This window comes from Tachypleus tridentatus, chromosome 11 (genome assembly GCF_004210375.1).
Source record: "Tachypleus tridentatus isolate NWPU-2018 chromosome 11, ASM421037v1, whole genome shotgun sequence".
NCBI classification, from domain to species: Eukaryota; Metazoa; Arthropoda; class Merostomata; order Xiphosura; family Limulidae; genus Tachypleus; species Tachypleus tridentatus.
Genome location: NC_134835.1, coordinates 44,709,111 through 44,717,978, shown reverse-complemented (window position 1 = coordinate 44,717,978; position 8,868 = coordinate 44,709,111). Strand labels below are relative to the sequence as shown.

At 30.1% G+C, this 8,868-nt stretch overlaps 1 non-coding gene across 1 annotated transcript; it reads right to left on the bottom strand.

The window, feature by feature from the left end:
* Positions 1-7,644: 7,644 nt before the first annotated feature.
* TRNAH-GUG (transfer RNA histidin (anticodon GUG)) lies at positions 7,645-7,716 on the bottom strand. The gene has a single exon. It is a non-coding gene; the product is annotated as a tRNA-His (tRNA).
* Between the last annotated feature and the right edge of the window lie 1,152 nt (positions 7,717-8,868).

The following is an 8,868-nucleotide window of genomic DNA, read 5'->3' as shown; positions in this document are numbered from 1 at the left end:
CAGGTCGCACGCCTTAACCCACCTGGCCATGCCGGGCCCGCTCCAGATTGATGAATCGTCATCAGATTTTTTTTGGTATGAATGTTTGTAGAGAGACGTGCAAGTTCGTGGTTTTACGTTTTGTGTTTTGTAGTTTTAATGGACGATTTTTTACATTTTTTAATTCAGTATAAGGGAAGCAAATTTTATATCCTAAGATAATTTTTCATTAATCATGAATTTACATAACTTCCATACAGGAGCCAGATACTCCAACTAATTAATAATAATATGAACAAGTGAGTAAAATTTGATTTTTATCTAACAATCGTGAAATCACTTATTTTGTATAATATCAATGTTTAGATAGTCCTAACTACTGAAAAGGAAGGTTTGAGGGTTGTTTCAAGAATAAATCTGCTTTTTAAGATGGTTTTTGCTTGATTGTTCTATAACAGATTTGAGCATATTTCTTTACTTTCCCTATTATGAACTACTATCGTGGTTCATGATAAGAAATACGTTTGTCTTTGCTCAAGAGTATAGGATGATATTACATAACCTTTTGTGAATTACGTTTCACACTCTATATATCGAAAAAAGTTGTCATTGTTTTTAATGACTAACAATTGTTTGATTAAATGAGTAAGTTATGTGCAATGCTATAATGTAATTTAAAATTAGTGGTATACAGATAATTATTTGCTTACCTTCCGTATTCAGGATAGTATATAAATATAAGCGTCTTACACAAAAGTTATTACTATCTTTATAAACTTTTTTAAAGTGTGAATCTTGTGTATGAACTTTATTATCAGTTAATTCTTTTTTTGTATGCTACTACTTAACGTTTTGAAATGATTTGTTCATTTCCACAGCCATTAAATGCAATGGAAAACCAAATGTAACACAATGAAATAATATGAAATCTAAGCCTGACTGTCTTCGTTTCTTGTTGTTTTTTGTTATAACTAATGATGAATGTATGCTTCCGCTGTTCTTTATTGTAAGAGACTCAATGCACATGTGGGACGAATAAGTGCGTGAGACAATAAGTGTATCTGTTTTAGAGAGTCTGAAAGACAATATACCGAAGGGAAGGAAGCCGTAGCAATCGAGCAAGGGAAGTACATAAATAGAAGCGGTTTTAGTAAAGCTAAGTAAACACAAGGCTTGTTTACCATTTCGATATTATATTGTAGCTATTAAGATATAAAGGATATGGTATTTGCTGATACATATTAAATTAGTATGGTGATGGTTTTATTGAAATTTAGTAATTCAGTGGGTTTTAATTCCTTCACCAGAAAATTGTTATTTTTTATTTGAAAAATAAATTATAAAAGGAAAGCAATCATTAAATATATTACTGTGCCACTGCAATAAATATTTAGCCCCATCTCCCCAGTGGCAAAAATAATATGTTTGCAGACTTCTAATGCAAAAAAACGGGTTTCGACACCAGTAGTGGGCAGGGTACAGATAGCTAATTGTGTAGTTTATGTGTTTAATTACAAAAAACGAACTTATGTTATTTAATTAACAAATTCTATATTGTGTGAAAAAAAATTAAAATATAAAAATAATACCCCAAAATCCTATTCTGTGTTGTGCATATATACATACATATATGTATGAATAAGACTAAATATTTTCATGATTATTTAACAATAAGAATGTACAAATAAACACAAATTTACAAATAATATTATACTGTATGGATCCATTAATCTAGTTAGAAATCTTGTTCACTACAGGAAATCTCCTTTGTTTCTAACAACAAGGTAATATTTCTTTCTACTGGTCTGAGAAAAAAAAAAAGTTAAATTTCTTAACATAAAATGTACATTTGTTGTTAAACATCAATATAATGAGCATTTCAGAAACAAGATATAAAGGAAACCACAAGACAACATCATTATGAGTTATTTGCTGTTTCTCTGTTGTACTTTACCAATCGAATCATTTTCTTTCTTTGGCTGAGCTGATTTGTATTTATTTGGTAATTTTTTACAACAATATGATTTACAGTAATATAGCCTAGAAACAGAGCCCCTACTTCATCTAAGTATAGATCCTGCTCTGTGATCTTCTAATATCATTCATTTTCCTTCTCAGGTGGTGAATAAACAATATTTTAGTGGTGATGAAGAGAAATCTTCCAGCCGCTCTCCGATACCGAATACGACCGAGCCTTCGCCAGTCTGACCCCGTCAAATTTATTCGGGCACAGCTCCCGCCAACTTATTCGGCGTCTTTACCGTGAAAATGGGTTTTCCATAGGTAATTTTGTCTCCCCTCACGGAAAAATTTTGCCGGTCGTACGATCTATATATTCTCGTTCCGAATACAACGGTTTTTAGTTTAGTGATCTTTAAGTTTTCAACCTTGAAAGGTTTTGTTGCATTTTCAATGTGTCTCAATTCATTCCAGTTTTAGTTTATTTCGTTATTTCAGTTTAATGTTTCATTTTCCATCTTTAGTTCTTAAATTGTTATTTTACAGAACGTCAAGTCTACTTGCAAATGACAACAACGTATAATAAGCATTATATTAAAATAAATATTATAAATCAAGGAAATGTTAAAAATCAGAGAAATATTATGAAATATGCTGAATAAGAAATGGTTGAGAACAATAAAATAAGGAAAACAATTATCAAAATAATGGGTGTTAAAGAAACACTATGTACAATGTGGGGTATTTTGAGTGTGACGAACTACGGTTACAAAGGAAATAAATATTAAGAAACAAGAAGACGTAATTTAAGATAAACGAAGTGAATACTTATGAAACTGTTGAAGTGCTGAAACCTATTCTGAATAATGTATGAAAAAATAGACTGATTGTCCCTCATAAAACTAAACAATATTTCCTACTAAATTTCTGTAGTTTTGCTTCCTAATAAATGAAAAAAAAATATGTTTCTATTTATCCATAAAGCTTTATACCTTGAAATGCTTGTATAAAGCCCAGTGTTTATTGAATGATTTTTCCTGTAACACAGCGTATACAATGTAGCCCCCCACTTGTATAGCGGTAAGTCTACGGATTACAATGCTAAAAATCAGGGGTTCGATTCCCGTTGGTGGGCTTAGCAGATAGCCTGTTGTGACTTTGCTATAAGAAAATGCACACCCATATACGATGTAGTCTACAGATGGTTCAAAGGTAAGAATCCAGACTAAGAACATTAAACTCTGAGGTTCGACTCCCTGTAGTGGACAAATTGCTGGTAACTCGTTCTATAGCTAGCTATATGTTGAAAAACAATGTACAAGAAACACGAACCTAGATATTACACAAGAACTCTTTATTTATCTGTATTCAAGAAACCCCGGGTAATGCTTTTATACATCAGTTTCTTAATGAATACTAAATTCCACTTAGATTTTAAATCTTCTAGTTGTTCTTTTTTTGTTACTTTTCACTACTGTCTTGGATTAATATTCAACAAATGTTGCATAGAATAAGTCGTCATGAGAGACTAATTTACTTACTTTAATAAGATTATGTTACAAGCTATATTATAACAGCATTTCTAAATTTACAGATATTTTATTAGACAAAATTAAAAACTTCGTGTGCTTAAGATTAATTCTAAATAAGTTTATCACATGACCGTCAGCTGTTGCTTTGCTAATTAACAAGATACGATAAGTGTTAGTCATTAAGGTTTCTCTTATAGACAATAATGTTATCTCACAGGCAATAAAGTTCCATCATTGTGTGTTTTTTCCTTCTTCTCTTGAATCTTTAGAATATCAAATAACTTGACCAAGCTGTTTATTCATCATATGTAATGTTTGAGATTCATTTGCTAAGCATCACTTTTAGGGGCGCTAAAACTTTATATTATATTGTAGTTTAAATTATTCTCGTAAGTATCAATCACACACATATATCGTTTCCTCTGCTGTATCTTTTGTGTTACTGTAATGTTCTATCTTTCGCACATATCAGTGCGTGTGATAGACAAAGCTTTACATTGTTTTATGTATATTTTGTGTTCCCTTTCATTTCTATTAGTATACTATTTAAATATTGTAATAATGTTGCTCTTGTTTTATCACACATGTAATATAGTGACTGAGACAACTTTTATCTTTTTTTATGAGTGATAATTTAAAGCGTATTCTTCCCATTCCTATTTGCTCTGTATTGTGTATGTATAGTAAGAATGTGATATTGTATCGTTCTTACACATGATTAGGGGTGTGGATATTAAATGATTGAGCTTCAGTTCAGTTTCTCTTGTCTTCAGTTTTACTGAACTTTCATTTAAAAACTTATGTTTTGATTTATGTGATTATCCTTTGTTTTATTTTTGTTCTCTTACGAAAAAAAAATGTTTTATTTGAAGAAATAAGTTTAACTTTGCTATATTCAACATTCCTGGCATTCACGTTCACCATTGAACACCCTTTACATCTTCCATCTTAACTTTTATCATATTAATTTGTCCTCAAACGCTAAAGTAACAGTTCTGGATGATCACGAATACTAAATAATGTTTAGTGAAGTTGTTGTTAAAGAGTTTTATGCGTTTCTTTGTTTTACTATCTCTCTTTCAATGCTGTTGGTCTGCTCGCTCTTCATAGCCAGGTGGTTAAAGTGCTTGACTTACAATCTGAAAGTCGCGGGTTCATATCCCCGTCCCACCAAACATACCTATTCTTTCAGGCGTCGGGGTGTTATAAGGTGACGCTAAATCCCACTATTCGTTGGCACGAAAGTATCCCAAGAGTTGGCGGGGAGTGGTGATGACTGGCTATCATCCTTCTCATCTTTTATTGCTAAATAAGAAACGACTAGCACAGAAAACCCTCAAAATTCAAAACAAACAGCGTATCTTTTTGTTTGATTTTCTGTTTTTCTATTTAAGTGTAATTTTTGTACTTTTGAGTATTTACTTGCGCATTTTTTGTTGGTGTTAAAGGGTATTTTATATCTGTTATTATGTTCTTTCTGAAAGGTATTGTTATACAAGATTGTGATGATAAACAGTTTTTATTTTGTGTTCTGTATTGTGTTTTATGGAATAACAATATTACCATTAGCATTGTATTATTTTATCACATAAATGTGTACTCATTATGCACTGTATTGTGAACTATGTATAAGGGTTTAATTTTATTATAAGATAATTTCATCCTTAGTTGAAGGGTTTTCTTTTTAGCATTTCCATTGTTATGTAATTAAGTTGTACTTCTTTTTCAAAGGCTTATGTTGTCCACGTATATTTTAAACCTTAATTATAAGGTCTTTTTTAAGTATTTTTTCTTTGTTTTTCTTCATATTCAGTTGTCCGGGAGTTTGGCCAGAGAGAAGAAAAACTAAAGTTCTACACACGATTCCAGTAGAGAGCCGAATTGTTTAACAGTCTAACTAAAAATACTTCAACTGTATTTTTACTGTGTGATAAATAATGCTAGTTTCAATTTATTTGAATTAAATGGGTCTAGGCAACGTACAACACACAATAAATTTACAACTCAGTCAAGATTTCATATTCACTTAACCTAACATCGTTATTACGAACTTTATATATATAATGTAACCAGTACAGATCTTAAAAGTACATAATACAATATTTAAATTCTCAAGATTTTTAAATTTCATTTACTATACAGTTTAAAAAAAGAGTTTGTACGATGTAATAAACAAAAAGTAGTTTCGAGTTTCGAAATCTCAGTTTATAAAAGTGCTATCTATAAATATAAGGAAATTTAAAGATTTATTGAAAACAAAATCAACGTTTAATAGTGCAAAATAAATACTTAAAGTGAGAATGCCTCTAGCCTTAATATAGAGTAAAATTATTTAAATAATAATTTTATAGTATAAAAGTAAAATACTTTGAGACTGAAAACAATCTCATACATTCTACATGTTTTGACGACTTACTATGTCATCAAAAATATTTATTGTGTGTTATTAAGCGTTGTTTTATTTCTTTAATAAATACTAAAACGTAATATGAGTTAAATCACCAATTTGTTTAATAATATATAATACTGAATAGGACACAAGGGTAGATTTATCGTAATTTATAATGTATTTACAGACGAGTTTGATGATGTAGAAAGGTCGACTAATTAAATTAAATCCTTGAAATAGAAAGCTTGCAGAAGACAAATTGAGTTTCTTCATGTTTTATTTTAAACACAAATACCATTAAAATAATTTTAGTAATACACAAAATTTGATCTAAACACTAATATCTATCAACTTTAGTCTTGTCATATAACGTGTTTGTGTTTTGTTATTGAAAACCCACATCGTGCTACCTATCGTAACACTATTTTCAACATTCCTGGCATTCACGATCACCATTGAACACCCTTTACATCTCTCATGTTAAATTCTATCATACTAATTTGTCCTCAAACGCTAGAGTTGTAAATCTGCAGACTTACCGCTGTACCAGTGGTGGACATAACAGGACGTTACTTGGAGTAAAGAAGCAATAAGTTACATTTAACAGATATAAGAGTAAGAAAAGATAAAGTATTCCACGAAAAGTATAATATATAAAAATGTTACTTTTTCAAAAAAAATTAAATGGTGTTATCCTGAAAGTTAATTTTAAAGTTAACAAAATTTCTCATCGTTTATAAAATTAGAAAAAAAATTAGCTAAGATAAAGATTCGAACATCAGTTATTACAACAACAACATAATGATTTGCATGGTGTTTCTTACCTGCTCTTTATTAACCCGATCTCACAGATGCGGTATAAACAAACATACGTTAATTATTAAAGACCTCTTATGAAAATAACAGTACTTATCTGTATAGTGAAAAGATATTAGTTAAGGATAATTACTTGAAATACATACACAGAAAATTAAAAGTAACAAACAAGGAAAATAAAATAAAACCACTACTAAACATAATAATAATAATAAAATGACATAAAATAGTAAAAATCATTAAAAATTACCATTCCAAGATACTTTCTAGCATATAACCCTGAACAACCTAACTTACCAAAATTTGTTCAAACTTGTAATAAATACGATACCAATTTGATAATTTCATTGGTAAACGAAACCGTACGAAATCGAAACCAGTCTCAACGTCAGGTTGAGCTTTAGAGATTTTCAAAAAAATTAACACCAAAACCACACGACAGAACCTTATTACGGGCAGAAAAATCACAAATTTAGCTAAACCCGTACACAATTCTAACCTTAGGTGATAATGAATCGAAAATCGAACAAACACACCTGTCCTGAATCATAATACATTTGCCTTAAGGCAACTTACAATTTTACAACTTAAGATTGAACACTCTACGTTAAAAAGTATAATGTAACATTGTGTGGTTGTAGGACATTCACTGGAACCTCAATATAAAACTCTCTAATCGTGTTCGCATAATATTTTTTACATTACGAATGTATTTACGATGTGTAAATTTTGGTCGTTTTAATGTTTCGGAGAATACAGAAATATGTAATATAAAACCTTATAAGATCTTAATACTTCCTGTGACAGAGCGGTATAATTAAGAGCTGACAACGTTAGAGCACAGATTGTGTGGTTTCCTGCGTAATTTCAAACAAACAATAATTATATCCGTTAATCTTCATTGTTGTTCTCACACAGATCTGAGAAATAAAATTCAGAAAAACGTGAGAATGATTTAAAAAAAGAAACTGCCGTGACCAGGATTCGAACCTGGGTTATTGCGGCCACAACGCAATGTCCTAACCACTAGACGATCACGGCGTTGTATTTATGTTTTTGTTACAATCTTTATATAGTTGTGCCTATGATTTTATATTGGTCACTAAAAACGTCCCGTTTCTCATTCGGCAGTTTTCGGCTACTCTCGATATTTATAATAGTTCTCAGTTATTGTTATGCGACGTACATTTTTACCATTATTACCAGGAAATAAAGTGAAACTAAAATAAAGTAGCTACGGATGTCGATATTGCATTTTCAATATACAGTTGTTGTAAATTCCATTCTGTTAACTCTCTTATAAACCACGTGTTTCATAACACTTTAGGCTGGTGTTGTCAACATTCTCAGTTATATATGGTAATTTTCATTAATGGTTTTTTCTAATTTTGCCTCTTATAATACCATCGGGAAAACGATGATATTCATTAATGTAAATCAGTCGTTTTCCTTTTAAAATAAGTTATATAGTGGGATTAATTCCATAATTGTTTGAATGTTTTTACCTGACTTCTTTTATTCAGGACCAAGGAAAATGTAGTACATCAATAACTTAGCGAGGTACTTTGAAACGTTACTTTGAAAATTACTTAGAGAAAAGAATTACACCGAAAAGTCAGTTCTTCCATGATGTAGTTAAGAATACTTTTCATTTTTTAAATATATGTGTTTATGATAGTGGATTTTAAGAAAAGCACTGTTTTCATTTTTTGCAGCATTTTTTTCACGTAATATAAAGCCCTACCATCAAAACAATAACACTGAATATATGTCAAAGTCATATCCGAGGATACTAGATTTGTTCTTTTATTAAATTACGTGTATATATTCCTTACTTTAGATTTGTTGCTGATTAAAATCTACTTGATCTGACATTAGTTGAACGTAAAGCAAGTACTTGTTATTTTGTTGATTCAAAAAGGACTTCGTTGGTGATTATTTCATACTCGGCCTTTAAATTAAACTTCAACTGTTGTATACATTCTTTGTTATCTTCAAATTCTTCATAATGATGGCTACATTGAAACTTTAAATTTTAAACAAAGTTTAGAATTACCTCAAATTGATATGTGAATATTCCATGCTTGTATTTGAATTGATACTATTCAAATGTGTTTCCATTGAAATTACCGTTTTACAAATATAGTATTCTAAAGTGCAATAAAATAAATAAATTTAAGAAAAACTACATTT